The sequence below is a fragment of the Lissotriton helveticus genome, chromosome 8, assembly GCF_964261635.1.
Source record: "Lissotriton helveticus chromosome 8, aLisHel1.1, whole genome shotgun sequence".
Classification (NCBI taxonomy): Eukaryota; Metazoa; Chordata; class Amphibia; order Caudata; family Salamandridae; genus Lissotriton; species Lissotriton helveticus.
The window spans coordinates 1442322498-1442336052 of NC_136069.1; the positions used below are offsets into that span (position 1 = coordinate 1442322498).

The 13555-nt window shown below is 45.2% G+C and overlaps 2 long non-coding RNA genes across 2 annotated transcripts; one reads left to right on the forward strand and one right to left on the reverse strand.

Moving 5' to 3' along the window:
* Positions 1-2129: 2129 nt before the first annotated feature.
* Positions 2130-4170, reverse strand: LOC144771999 (uncharacterized). The gene is made up of 5 exons (XR_013599585.1): positions 4012-4170; positions 3768-3826; positions 3598-3664; positions 3436-3509; positions 2130-2356 (listed from the first exon to the last, which is right to left on the reverse strand). It is a non-coding gene; the product is annotated as an uncharacterized LOC144771999 (long non-coding RNA).
* Positions 4171-4696: 526 nt separating this feature from the next.
* On the forward strand, positions 4697-13138 carry LOC144772000 (uncharacterized). The gene is made up of 4 exons (XR_013599586.1): positions 4697-4868; positions 11763-11836; positions 12276-12359; positions 12915-13138. It is a non-coding gene; the product is annotated as an uncharacterized LOC144772000 (long non-coding RNA).
* The last annotated feature ends 417 nt before the right edge of the window (positions 13139-13555 follow it).

Sequence of the window (13555 nt, forward strand, 5' to 3'; positions counted from 1 at the left end):
TCTAAAAGTAAATTAAACCGCGTCGCCAGCACTTTGGCAAGGATTTTTGTATCGCTATTGAGAAGCGATAGAGGCCGATATGAATCACAGAGCAGCGGTGTCTTACCGGGCTTTAACAGTGACATTATTTGTGCCTCCCGCATTGTGGCAGGCAAGTAACCTTCCTCCAGGGCTGCGTAAAAAACACTGCCTTAAGTATGGGTGCCAGGGTAGTCACGAAGGGTTTGTAAAAGTCTATAGGAAGACCATCAGATCCCGGCGCCTTCCCCGACTGCATGGACATAATAGCCACTGTGATCTCGTTGACATCCAGGTCATGTGCTAGGAACTTGCGCTGCGTGTCCCCAAGCCACGCCAGCGCTATGTCTTCCAGATAGCTCCTAAGGTCTAGCGGAGTGCCTCTCTGTGACGAATAAAGCTTTGTATAAAACCCCACAATGATTTCCATTTGGTCTGGGAGATTCCGATGCACACATCCCTGTTCATCTTGCAATTCCGTGACATAGTTTTGAAACCTAGGGGTTCGTATCGCGCCGGCCAGTGCTTTACCCGACCTGTCCCCCTCACCATACACAAGGGCCACGTGGTGTTTCCCATGGAATTTGCACTCCCTGTCCGCTGCTTCCTCATATTCTGATATTTTCTCTCTCATTTTGGCACGCAGTTCCCCTGAATCTCTTCCAGCACTTATTTCCCTCTCCAATGTTTTCAGTTCCCCTTCTAGCTTTTGTAGCTCCTGCCTAAGGCTCCGAAGTATACCGCCACCCTTAGCCATGCACCATCCACGGACTGTCACTTTAAATGCCTCCCATACCGTCGTTAGGCTCGCAACTGAGTCAGTGTTCCTAACAAAAAATCCTGAATGTCTAGTTCCATGTCTGTTTAAAACACTGCATCCTGCAAGTGTCGTGGATTTAATCGCCAACCCAGAAAGGGGAAAGATCTACCGGAGGGTTAATCGTCATCAATACAGGGGAGTGGTCCGAGTATGTGTGGGCTAGATGCATTGCTTTGCCTATCCAGTGTGCCATTCCCAGTGCCACCAATACATAATCTAGTCTGGCCCACGTGTTATGTACTGCTGAGTTGTGCGTCCCTTCTCTCTTGGATGGGTGCAAATGTCGGCATGTATCCAGTAAGTAATCTGACTTTAAAATGTCCTGTAGTGTACGTTGTGTAGTGGTGTAGCACGCTGCTACAGCATGGGAGTGGTCATATTTGGGATCCAAAGCCGTGTTAAAATCCCCTCCCCATATGACATAGGTGAATTCCAGCATATTAAGTTTGCCTCTGAGCACAAGAAGGGGGTTAGCGTCATCTATGTTGGGGCCGTAATAATTTACAATCGCGACTTCATGAGAGTTCAGCCTCCCCCACAGTAAGCAATATCTCCCTTCAGGATCAAGATCCATTCCTCCCTGCACAACTCTCACCCCCCTCAAAACAAGCATGGCGACCTCTCTGGAGTAACTGGAGTAGTAGGCAAAGCAGCGGTGAGAGACCCAACGTGAGGCGAACGGAGTCGACGCGCCATGTGGGAGGTGTGTCTCCTGTAACAGGGCGATATGAATTTGATGGCGGTCTAAGTATCCAAGTTCCTGCCTCCGCTTTCTCAGGTCATTCAGACCCCTAACATTCCAGGACATTACATTCAAATCACTATGAGTACCGTTGCTATTGGCCATGAGTCGTATTCAACGTAATCAGCCTATTGCTAGCATCATACCCATCTTGCCCAATCTCATAGTGTGTCTGAGCCCTCCCTTCCATCCCCCTACCTCCACCCACACCGGCACCCCCAACTTGCCAGGAATATCCCTCGCCCCCCCCAGTCATCCAACACATCAACTGTCATCCGCCCCAAGTAGTCTGAACCCAAACTCTTAATCAGGGGAATGCCCTACAAAGGGGGCCGCTAGTGGCTCCCACACTATCCCTCCGCCGCTCTTTTTCACCCATTCGTTCCCCCGATGATCATGGGGTACTCTGTGACGGGACGTCAGCGAGTGCCCAGGCGGCAGAATCTATTTCAACATTCAACAAAACAGTAATTAGCGTGTAAAATAACAACCATGGCACTTGAACAAAGAATTATTTCCAATCAATTGAATAAATTTAAAGAAGAAGTAATAGGTCTGTACTCAAAATTTATTATTGACCTTATCTAAAAACAAAAATCACAAAACATACATAATAACCATCAATTTAGATATTATCTAAATATTCATAAAATCAACAATACATAATCAATATACATAGAAAAATAGTGAATCACAATTTAAAAGGTGGCATAACAAATAGTTCTCTATGCGCGTTTTGGCGACCAGCGCCTTCTTCTGGAGTAGCCACGTATCACCTAAAAAAAAAAAAAAGAGATAAAAGCAAGACAATATTGGAAATAATAAAACGTACTATAATAACTAATAATTATACATAAGTAAAACATTAATTACACAATAAAAATTTGGTACAGTTAACCTACCACAATATAACAACATCTTCTTTTTAGAGGGACAAAAGCGAGTATGAATAACTCAGCCATGGCCCTAAATGAGGGCTTTCATCTCTTTGTGCATTTTAATTTCAAACTAGGATTCAGCATATAGCTGGCATGGGAGACGTGGGAAATTGAAGGGGAGAGCTAAAGGTTGACTTTCGAATAGGTAAAACACCAAGTACTGCTGATTATGAACATAAAGCGGATGCACCTTTATTTTGGCAAAAATGCTCTTATATTAAAAAGTGCCATCGGCCTACTTACACAATTAAGATGGTAGACAACGACCTGAATTCTTAAAGAATCAGCAAGAAAGGGATAAGTTTAGTCTAAGGGGCAATGAGTGATAAAAGTAAGTAATTGTTCTTATATGAAGCTGTTTATTTAGCCAAACACTTAGCGCTATAATACTTACACGTTCTTGTACACACTTAGTTGCAAGATAACCCCAAGGATAAAGTGTTATCTGATAATACTTGAGGGGATAGAACAGGATAAGCTGAAACGAGAAGCACATTTTAATTATGCAACCCTTTTTCCTAAATTGAAATTGAGGGCATACGATATTATGATGAAAATCACTTCGAGTACCCTAATCCTATTTCACCACCGTATTGTCTCGCTGGTAACGGGACGAGAAAGTGGGGTTCTTCATAATGTGTTGCTTTATATTGCAAGAGACAATCCGATTCTTTTCTGGAATGCAGCACAGTTATTATCATTTAAAAAGAAAAGGTGAACATAATTCAGAAAAATATACCTATTATGTAAGCAAATATAAAGACCCCACATGAATCGCACTCAAAGTCTAAATTGTCAAGATATAGGGCCTTTGAGAGACTGGTGACGGTCTATTAAGGAAGAGCGATGCATACCAACGTCAGAAATATTTTCTCAGGCATTGTTTTTTGAACGAAACGCAAAAAGATCAATGTTACCTGAATTAATAGCGCCAGACACCTTCCTGTTTCTATGTTGCAAAAAATATCTAATCTTGACACTCACACGGATTCTATGGATGAAATACACATAGTGTCAAAATGAAATAAAATGGAATCAATAATGTGATAACGTAATAATCTAAAGAACTCTATAAATACCTGCTCTAAACATGTTAAAAATCCTGCCTCGCTTCCCAGTTTGTTTAGTTGATTGTATGTTCGAATACTGCAAGCAACAAGACACGAAAATATATAAATTTGTGAGTCATTACTCGATTATGACCTAATCTAAAATGGATTTGCAGCTCTGGTATTGCTTTAAAACATACCTTAAATTGATATAAATGCTACACGAATTGCAACAAAGAAGTCTTCTTGGTATGAAGAACTCTCATTCATTTCGTCAAGTGTCAAAGGGTTACAGGCAAGATTGCACCCAGAAAGAAAAAAAGCAGAATATCTTTTTTTTAAAAAGGGAAGAAAGAAATTGGCACGATTCTTGCACTTCTGAACTGCACTTTTAATCAGAGCCTAAAGCTGCCTACAGATCATAACGGCGTTCTACACACTCACCGAAGTGGACGTTGTTGAAATCGATAGGAACTGGGAGCGAGGCACGGGATTCCAAGTCTTCTGGTAATGCGAGCAACCGTTCGTCAATGCCCGTGCCATCTGGGGTATATAGGGGAAACGTCACGAATGGTACAAACCCGCCTGACTGAACACCGTACTGCTATTTGAACTAAGAAAATAACTGCACCCATGGTAAAGCATTTTGTTGAATTGAACCATGGTCCTGAGGACTTCCAATGGCGTGTATTGGAAAAAATTCATACACCAGACTCTAAAGGTGGAGCTGCAATAAGAAGAAAGAGAGAAGTCTATTGGATTTTCATGTTTGACACTTTTCGGCGTGGTTTAAACAGCGAAATTCCCTGGGAAAATGCTCTATGTTAGCTTTATGTGGAGTTGTAATATTTTATTTTTCAGTCGATTACTTTACAGCTCACTGTTTTCCCGTTCCTGTACCTTAAAAAGGACATTGAATTCAGGTCTATTTTTTAAATACGTTTCATAATGCGATAATTATGTGCAATAATGTGTCCCATAATTGTAGAAACTGCCAGGTTAATTTCCTTTCAAGTAATATTGGCGTTCAGGTTACACATTGAGTCCTTCGTTTGTTTCTCTAGAAGGCTCATACACACACTTTGTTGGTCCATCGGCGATTTCTCCTGCCCTTTGAAGGGGCGTGCACGCTCCATCAAGTCTTGGAATAACACACCTGAAATCACTCTGTGTTTTCAACTTCCGTGACACAGAGCATAAATAACGGGCTTTTTTTGACGAAAGGTTGCTCGCATTATCAGAAGCCTTGGAATCCCGTGCCTCGCTCCCAGTTCCTATCGATTTCAACAACGTCCACTTCGGTGAGTGTGTAGAACGCCGTTATGATCCGTAGGCCGCTTTAGGCTCTGATTAAAAGTGCAGTTTAGAAGTGCAAGAATTGTGCCAATTTCTTTCTTCCCTTTTAAAAAAAAAGATATTCTGCTTTTTTTACGGGCTCGGCGATGTCACCACTTCGTCAGAAGTGGGGAGGAGCTGCGAGCCGTATTGTAGCGGGTTTCTTGCTCGTGCTGGAAAAATTCTTCTTTGCTCGTGCATTTGCAGTGCTTTATTTTATATTCTGAATGGTGATTGGTCCTCGCGGTGCTGTTTTTTTAGTAGTCTTGATGCGATAGGGCATATGTAATGTTCGTCCGCCATTTTTGGCATTTTCTGTGCGGTTTCGCGCATGGCAGTCCATTAATTTTAATTAGGAGCTGTCAGGGTGCCCTTCTAATGCAATCTAGATGGTGGGAGTGCGTTCACCATTCTGCATTGCATGTATAGGGCGCGCGTTCGTCTGCAGCTTTTTTGGGGATGAAAAAAGGCAGTATTTAAATACAGATTACGTTAAGGTAGTGCTTACTACAACCACCATTTACTACCACATTATGAAATCAGGATTTGGAAGGTGGGAATGTGTGGCAAGAACATTTGTGCATATTCCTTGTGTGGCATTTTGCTTTGTAACTGTGTTCTGTTGTTGTTGTTGTTCTGCTGTTCTATTTTGTTGTGCTGTACTACAATCGTGTTGCATTCCGTTTTGATTCTTGTTGTGATGTCGCTTGTTCTGTTTTAATTTTGTTATAACTTTGCTTTGTGTATTTATTGTGGTATACTTTGCTGTTTCCTACGGAGATGTCAACCAATGCTGCTACATTTCCAGTGAAAACAGCACATTTTGAAAGTTTCCATGACAAGAAACCATTTACCAAAGTCTAAGGTGGTGAAATAGCACTCAGGCTCTTTTTTTTTGAAGGGGGGGGGGGGATTTTATATAGCACGAACTCGACCCGAAGGATGGGCAGATGGACACATTCCTATTCCTTTTACCACCACCAGTACCACCACCACCAGTACTACCACTACCAGTATTACGGCCAGCAGTACCACCACCACCAATGCTACTGCTACCAGTACCACCACCACCAGTACTCCGCTACCAGTACCACCACCACCAGTACCACCACTACCAGTACTACCACCACCAGTACTACCACCAACAGTACTACCACTACCAGTACCACCACCTCCAGTACTACCACTACTACCATTACCAGTACCACCACCACCAGTACTACCAGTACCACCACCACCTGTACTACCACTACCAGTACCACCACCACCAGTACTACCACTACCAGTACCACCACCACCACCAGTACTACCAGTACTACCACCATTAGTACTAACAGTACTACCACCACCAGTACTACCACTACTACAGCCACCAGTACTACCACTACTACAGCCACCAGTACTACCACTACCACCACCAACAGTACTACCACCACCACCAGTACTACCAGTACCAGTACTACCACAACAAGTACCACTACCACCACCAGTACTACCACCACCAGTACCACCACCACCAGTACTACCACTTCCAGTATAGTATTACGGGCAGCAGTACCACCACCAACAATGCTACTGCTACCAGTGCCACCACCACCAGTACTCCCGCTACCAGTAACACCACCACCAGTACCACCACTACCAGTACTACCACCAACAGTACTACCACTACCAGTACCACCACCTCCAGTACTACCACTACTACCACTACCAGTACCACCACCACCAGTACTACCAGTACCACCACCACCAGTACTACCACTACCAGTACCACCACCACCACCAGTACTACCAGTACTACCACCATCAGTACTACCAGTACTACCACCACCAGTACTACCACTACTACAGCCACCAGTACTACCACTACTACAGCCACCAGTACTACCACTACCATCACCAACAGTACTACCACCACCACCAGTACTAACAGTTCCAGTACTACCACAACCAGTACCACTACCACCACCAGTACTACCACCACCAGTACCACCACCACCAGTACTACCACTACCAGTATTACGGGCAGCAGGACCACCACCACCAATGCTACTGCTACCAGTACCACCACCACCAGTACTCCCGCTACCAGTACCAACACCACCAGTACCACCACTAACAGTACTACCACCACCAGTACTACCACCAACAGTACTACCACTACCAGTACCACCACCTCCAGTACTACCACTACTACCACTACCAGTACCACCACCACCAGTACTACCAGTACCACCACCACCAGTACTACCACTACCAGTACCACCACCACCAGTACTACCACTACCAGTACCACCACCACCACCACCACCAGTACTACCAGTACTACCACCATTAGTACTAACAGTACTACCACCACCAGTACTACCACTACTACAGCCACCAGTACTACCACTACTACAGCCACCAGTACTACCACTACCACCACCAACAGTACTACCACCACCACCAGTTCTACCAGTACCAGTACTACCACAACCAGTACCACTACCACCACCAGAACTACCACCACCAGTACCACCACCACCAGTACTACCACTGCCAGTATTACGGGCAGCAGTACCACCACCACCAATGCTACTGCTACCAGTACCACCACCACCAGTACTCCCGCTACCAGTAACACCACTACCAGTACCACCACTACCAGTACTACCACCACCAGTACTACCACCAACAGTACTACCACTACCAGTACCACCACCTCCAGGGCTACCACTACTACCACTACCAGTACCACCACCACCAGTACTACCAGTACGACCACCACCAGTACTACCACTACCAGTACCACCACCACCACCAGTACTACCAGTACTACCACCACCACCAGTACTACCAGTACCAGTACTACCACAACCAGTACCACTACCACCATCAGTACTACCACCACCAGTACCACCACCACCAGTACTACCACTACCAGTATTACGGGCAGCAGGACCACCACCACCAATGCTACTGCTACCAGTACCACCACCACCAGTACTCCCGCTACCAGTACCACCACCACTAGTACCACCACTACCAGTACTACCACCACCAGTACTACCACCAACAGTACTACCACTACCAGTACCACCACCTCCAGTACTACCACTACTACCACTACCAGTACCACCACCACCAATACTACCAGTACCACCACCACCAGTACTACCACTACCAGTACCACCACCACCACCACCAGTACTACCAGTACTACCACCATCAGTACTACCAGTACTACCACCACCAGTACTACCACTACTACAGCCACCAGTACTACCACTACTACAGCCACCAGTACTACCACTACCACCACCAACAGTACTACCACCACCACCAGTACTACCAGTACCAGTACTACCACAACCAGTACCACTACCACCACCAGTACTACCACCACCAGTACCACCACCACCAGTACTACCACTACCAGTATTACGGGCAGCAGTACCACCACCACCAATGCTACTGCTACCAGTACCACCACCACCAGTACTCCCGCTACCAGTACCACCACCACCAGTAACACCACTACCAGTACTACCACCACCAGTACTACCACCAACAGTACTACCACTACCAGTACCACCACCTCCAGTACTACCACTACTACCACTACCAGTACCACCACCACCAGTACTACCAGTACCACCACCACCAGTACTACCACTACCAGTTCCACCACCACCAGTACTACCACTACCAGTACCACCACCACCACCAGTACTACCAGTACTTCCACCATCAGTACTACCAGTACTACCACCACCAGTACTACCACTACTACAGCCACCAGTACTACCACTACTACAGCCACTAGTACTACCACTACCACCACCAACAGTACTACCACCTCCACCAGTACTACCACCACCAGTACCACCACCACCAGTACTACCACTACCAGTATTACGGGCAGCAGTACCACCACCACCAATGCTACTGCTACCAGTACCACCACCACCAGTTCTCCCGCTACCAGTACCACCACCACCAGTACAACCACTACCAGTACTACCACCACCAGTACTTCCACCTCCAGTACTACCACTACTACCACTTCCAGTACCACCACCACCAGTACTACCAGTACCACCACCACCAGTACTACCACTACCAGTACCACCACCACCACCAGTACTACCAGTACTACCACCATCAGTACTCCCAGTACTACCACCACCAGTACTACCACTACTACAGCCACCAGTACTACCACTACTACAGCCACCAGTATTACCACTACCACCACCAACAGTACTACCACCACCACCAGTACTACCAGTACCAGTACTACCACAACCAGTACCACTACCACCACCAGCACTACCACCACCAGTACCACCACCACCAGTACTACCAGTACCAGTACTACCACAACCAGTACCACTACCACCACCAGTACTACCACCACAGGTACCACCACCACCAGTACTACCACTACCAGTATTACGGGCAGCAGTACCACCACCACCAATGCTACTGCTACCAGTACCACCACCACCAGTACTCCCGCTACCAGTACCACCACCACCAGTACTCCCGCTACCAGTACCACCACCACCACCAGTACCACCACTACCAGTAATACCACCACCAGTACTACCACCAACAGTACTACCACTACCAGTACCACCACCTCCAGTACTACCACTACTACCACTACCAGTACCACCACCACCAGTACTACCAGTACCACCACCACCAGTACTACCATTACCAGTACCACCACCACCACCAGTACTACCAGTACTACCACCATCAGTACTACCAGTACTACCACCACCAGTACTACCACTACTACAGCCACCAGTACTACCACTACTACAGCCACCAGTACTACCACTACCACCACCAACAGTACTACCACCACCACCAGTACTACCAGTACCAGTACTACCACAACCGGTACCACTACCACCACCAGTACTACCACCACCAGTACCACCACCACCAGTACTACCAGTACCAGTACTACCACTACCAGTATTACGGGCAGCAGTACCACCACCACCAATGCTACTGCTACCAGTACCACCACCACCAGTACTCCCGCTACCAGTACCACCACCACCAGTACCACCACTACCAGTACTACCACCACCAGTACTACCACCAACAGTACTACCACTACCAGTACCACCACCTCCAGTACTACCACTACTACCACTACCAGTACCACCACCACCAGTACTACCAGTACCACCACCACCAGTACTACCACTACCAGTACCACCACCACCACCAGTACTACCAGTACTACCACCATCAGTACTATCAGTACTACCACCACCAGTACTACCACTACTACAGCCACCAGTACTACCACTACTACAGCCACCAGTACTACCACTACCACCACCAACAGTACTACCACCACCACCAGTACTACCAGTACCAGTACTACCACAACCAGTACCACTACCACCACCAGTACTACCACCACCAGTACCCCCACCACCAGTACTACCACTACCAGTATTACGGGCAGCAGTACCACCACCACCAATGCTACTGCTACCAGTACCACCACCACCAGTACTCCTGCTACCAGTACCACCACCACCAGTACCACCACTACCAGTACTACCAACACCAGTACTACCACCAACAGTACTACCACTACCAGTACCACCACCTCCAGTACTACCACTACTACCACTACCAGTACCCCCACCACCAGTACTACCAGTACCACCACCACCAGTACTACCACTACCAGTACCACCACCACCACCAGTACTACCAGTACTACCACCATCAGTACTACCAGTACTACCACCACCAGTACTACCACTACTACAGCCACCAGTACTACCACTACTACAGCCACCAGTACTACCGCTACCACCACCAACAGTACTACCAGTACCAGTACTACCACAACCAGTACCACTACCACCACCAGTACTACCACCACCAGTACCACCACCACCAGTACTACCACTACCAGTATTACGGGCAGCAGTACCACCACCACCAATGCTACTGCTACCAGTACCACCACCACCAGTACTCCTGCTACCAGTACCACCACCACCAGTACCACCACTACCAGTGCTACCACCACCAGTACTACCACCAACAGTACTACCACTACCAGTACCACCAGCTCCAGTACTACCACTACTACCACTACCAGTACCACCACCACCAGTACTACCAGTACCACCACCACCAGTACTACCACTACCAGTACCACCACCCCCACCAGTACTACCAGTACTACCACCATCAGTACTACCAGTACTACCACCACCAGTACTACCACTACTACAGCCACCAGTACTACCACTACTACAGCCACCAGTAATACCACTACCACCACCAACAGTACTACCACCACCGCCAGTACTACCAGTACCACCACCACCAGTACTACCACTACCACCACCACCACATTAACACACTCCATAACACTTAGCAAAAATACATTACCATTTACGCCATTAGCTCAAACTCAAATAAACCGAGCCCGATTGCATTTCTAATGCTTGTTCTTTCTGGGTGCAATCTTGCCTGTAACCCTTTGACACTTGACGAAATGAAGGAAAGTTCTTCATACCAAGAAGACTTCTTTGTTGCAATTCGTGCAGCATTTATATCAATTTAAGGTATGTTTTAAAGCAATACCAGAGCTGCAAATCCATTTTAGATTAGGTCATAATCGAGTAATGACTCACAAATTTATATATTTTCGTGTCTTGTTGCTTGCAGTATTCAAACATACAATCAACTAAACAAACTGGGAAGCGAGGCAGGATTTTTAACATGTTTAGACCAGGTATTTATAGAGTTCTTTAGATTATTACGTTATCACATTATTGATTTCATTTTATTTCATTTTGACACTATGTGTATTTCATCCATAGAATCCGTGTGAGTGTCAAGATTAGATATTTTTTGCAACATAGAAACAGGAAGGTGTCTGGCGATATTAATTCAGGTAAGATTGATCTTTTTGCGTTTTGTTAAAAAAACAATGCCTGAGAAAATATTTCTGACGTTGGTATGCATCGCTCTTCCTTAATAGACCGTCACCAGTCTCTCAAAGGCCCTATATCTTGACAATTTAGAATTTGAGTGCGATTCATGTGGGGTCTTTATATTTGCATACATAATAGGTATATTTTTCTGAATTATGTTCACCTTTTCTTTTTAAATGATAATAACTGTGCTGCATTCCAGAAAATAATCGGATTGTCTCTTGCAATATAAAGCAACACATTATGAAGAACCCCACTTTCTCGTCCCGTTGCCAGCGAGACAATACGGTGGTGAAATAGGATTAGGGTACTCGAAGTGATTTTCATCATAATATCGTATGCCCTCAATTTCAATTTAGGAAAAAGGGTTGCATAATTAAAATGTGCTTCTCGTTTCAGCTTATCCTGTTCTATCCCCTCAAGTATTATCAGATAACACTTTATCCTTGGGGTTATCTTGCAACTAAGTTTGTACAAGAACGTGTAAGTATTATAGCGCTAAGTGTTTGGCTAAATAAACAGCTTCATATGAGAACAATTACTTACTTTTATCACTCATGCCCCTTAGACTATACTTATCCCTTTCTTGCTGATTCTTTAAGAATTCAGGTCGTTGTCTACCATCTTAATTGTGTAAGAAGGCCGATGGCACTTTTTAATATAAGAGCATTTTTGCCAAAATAAAGGTGCATCCGCCTTATGTTCATAATCAGCAGTACTTGGTGTTTTACCTATTCGAAAGTCAACCTTTAGCTCTCCCCTTCAATTTCCCACGTCTCCCATACCAGCTATATGCTGAATCCTAGTTTGAAATTAAAATGCACAAAGAGATGAAAGCCCTCATTTAGGGCATGGCTGAGTTATTCATACTCGATTTTGTCCCTCTAAAAAGAAGATGTTGTTATATTGTTGTAGGTTAACTGTACCAAATTTTAATTGTGTGATTAATGTTTTACTTATGTATAATTATTAGTTATTATAGTACGTTTTTTTATTTCCAATATTGTCTTGCTTTTATCTGTTTTTTTTCTTTTTTAGGTGATACGTGGCTATTCCAGAAGAAGGCGCTGGTCGCCAAAACGCGCGTACAGAACTATTTGTTATGCCACCTTTTAAATTGTGATTCGCTATTTTTCTATGTATATTGATTATGTATTGTTGATATTATGAATATTTAGATAATATCTAAATTGATGGTTATTATGTATGTTTTATGATTTTTGTTTTTAGATAAGGTCAATAATTAATTTTGAGTACAGACCTATTACTTCTTCTTTAAATGTATTCAATTGATTGGAAAGAATTCTTTGTTCAAGTTCCATGGTTGTTATTTTACACACTATTTATCCCTGACCTAGGACTTGTAGTATCCACTTTCTCAGGGGGTCCTTGGTTTTTACACAAAACAAAACAGTAATTATACATCACCAATTCGGAAGAGCTGTTAGGAGTCTGTACAGTCCAGAACTGCTAGTGCCCGCTGCCGCAGGAGTATTCCATCAGCCAGGGTCCGACAAAGGCGAGTGGGATCTGGATCGTCTCCGGGTGGCTTCTTCCCTCAGCTCCGCGCTGCGATCTCGCTTCAGATATTCTTCAACTTGCTGGGGGAACTGAAGAGGTGCTGGCGTCCCCAGTGGTTGATCTTCAATCTCGCGGGGTAGAGCATAGCATACTTAATC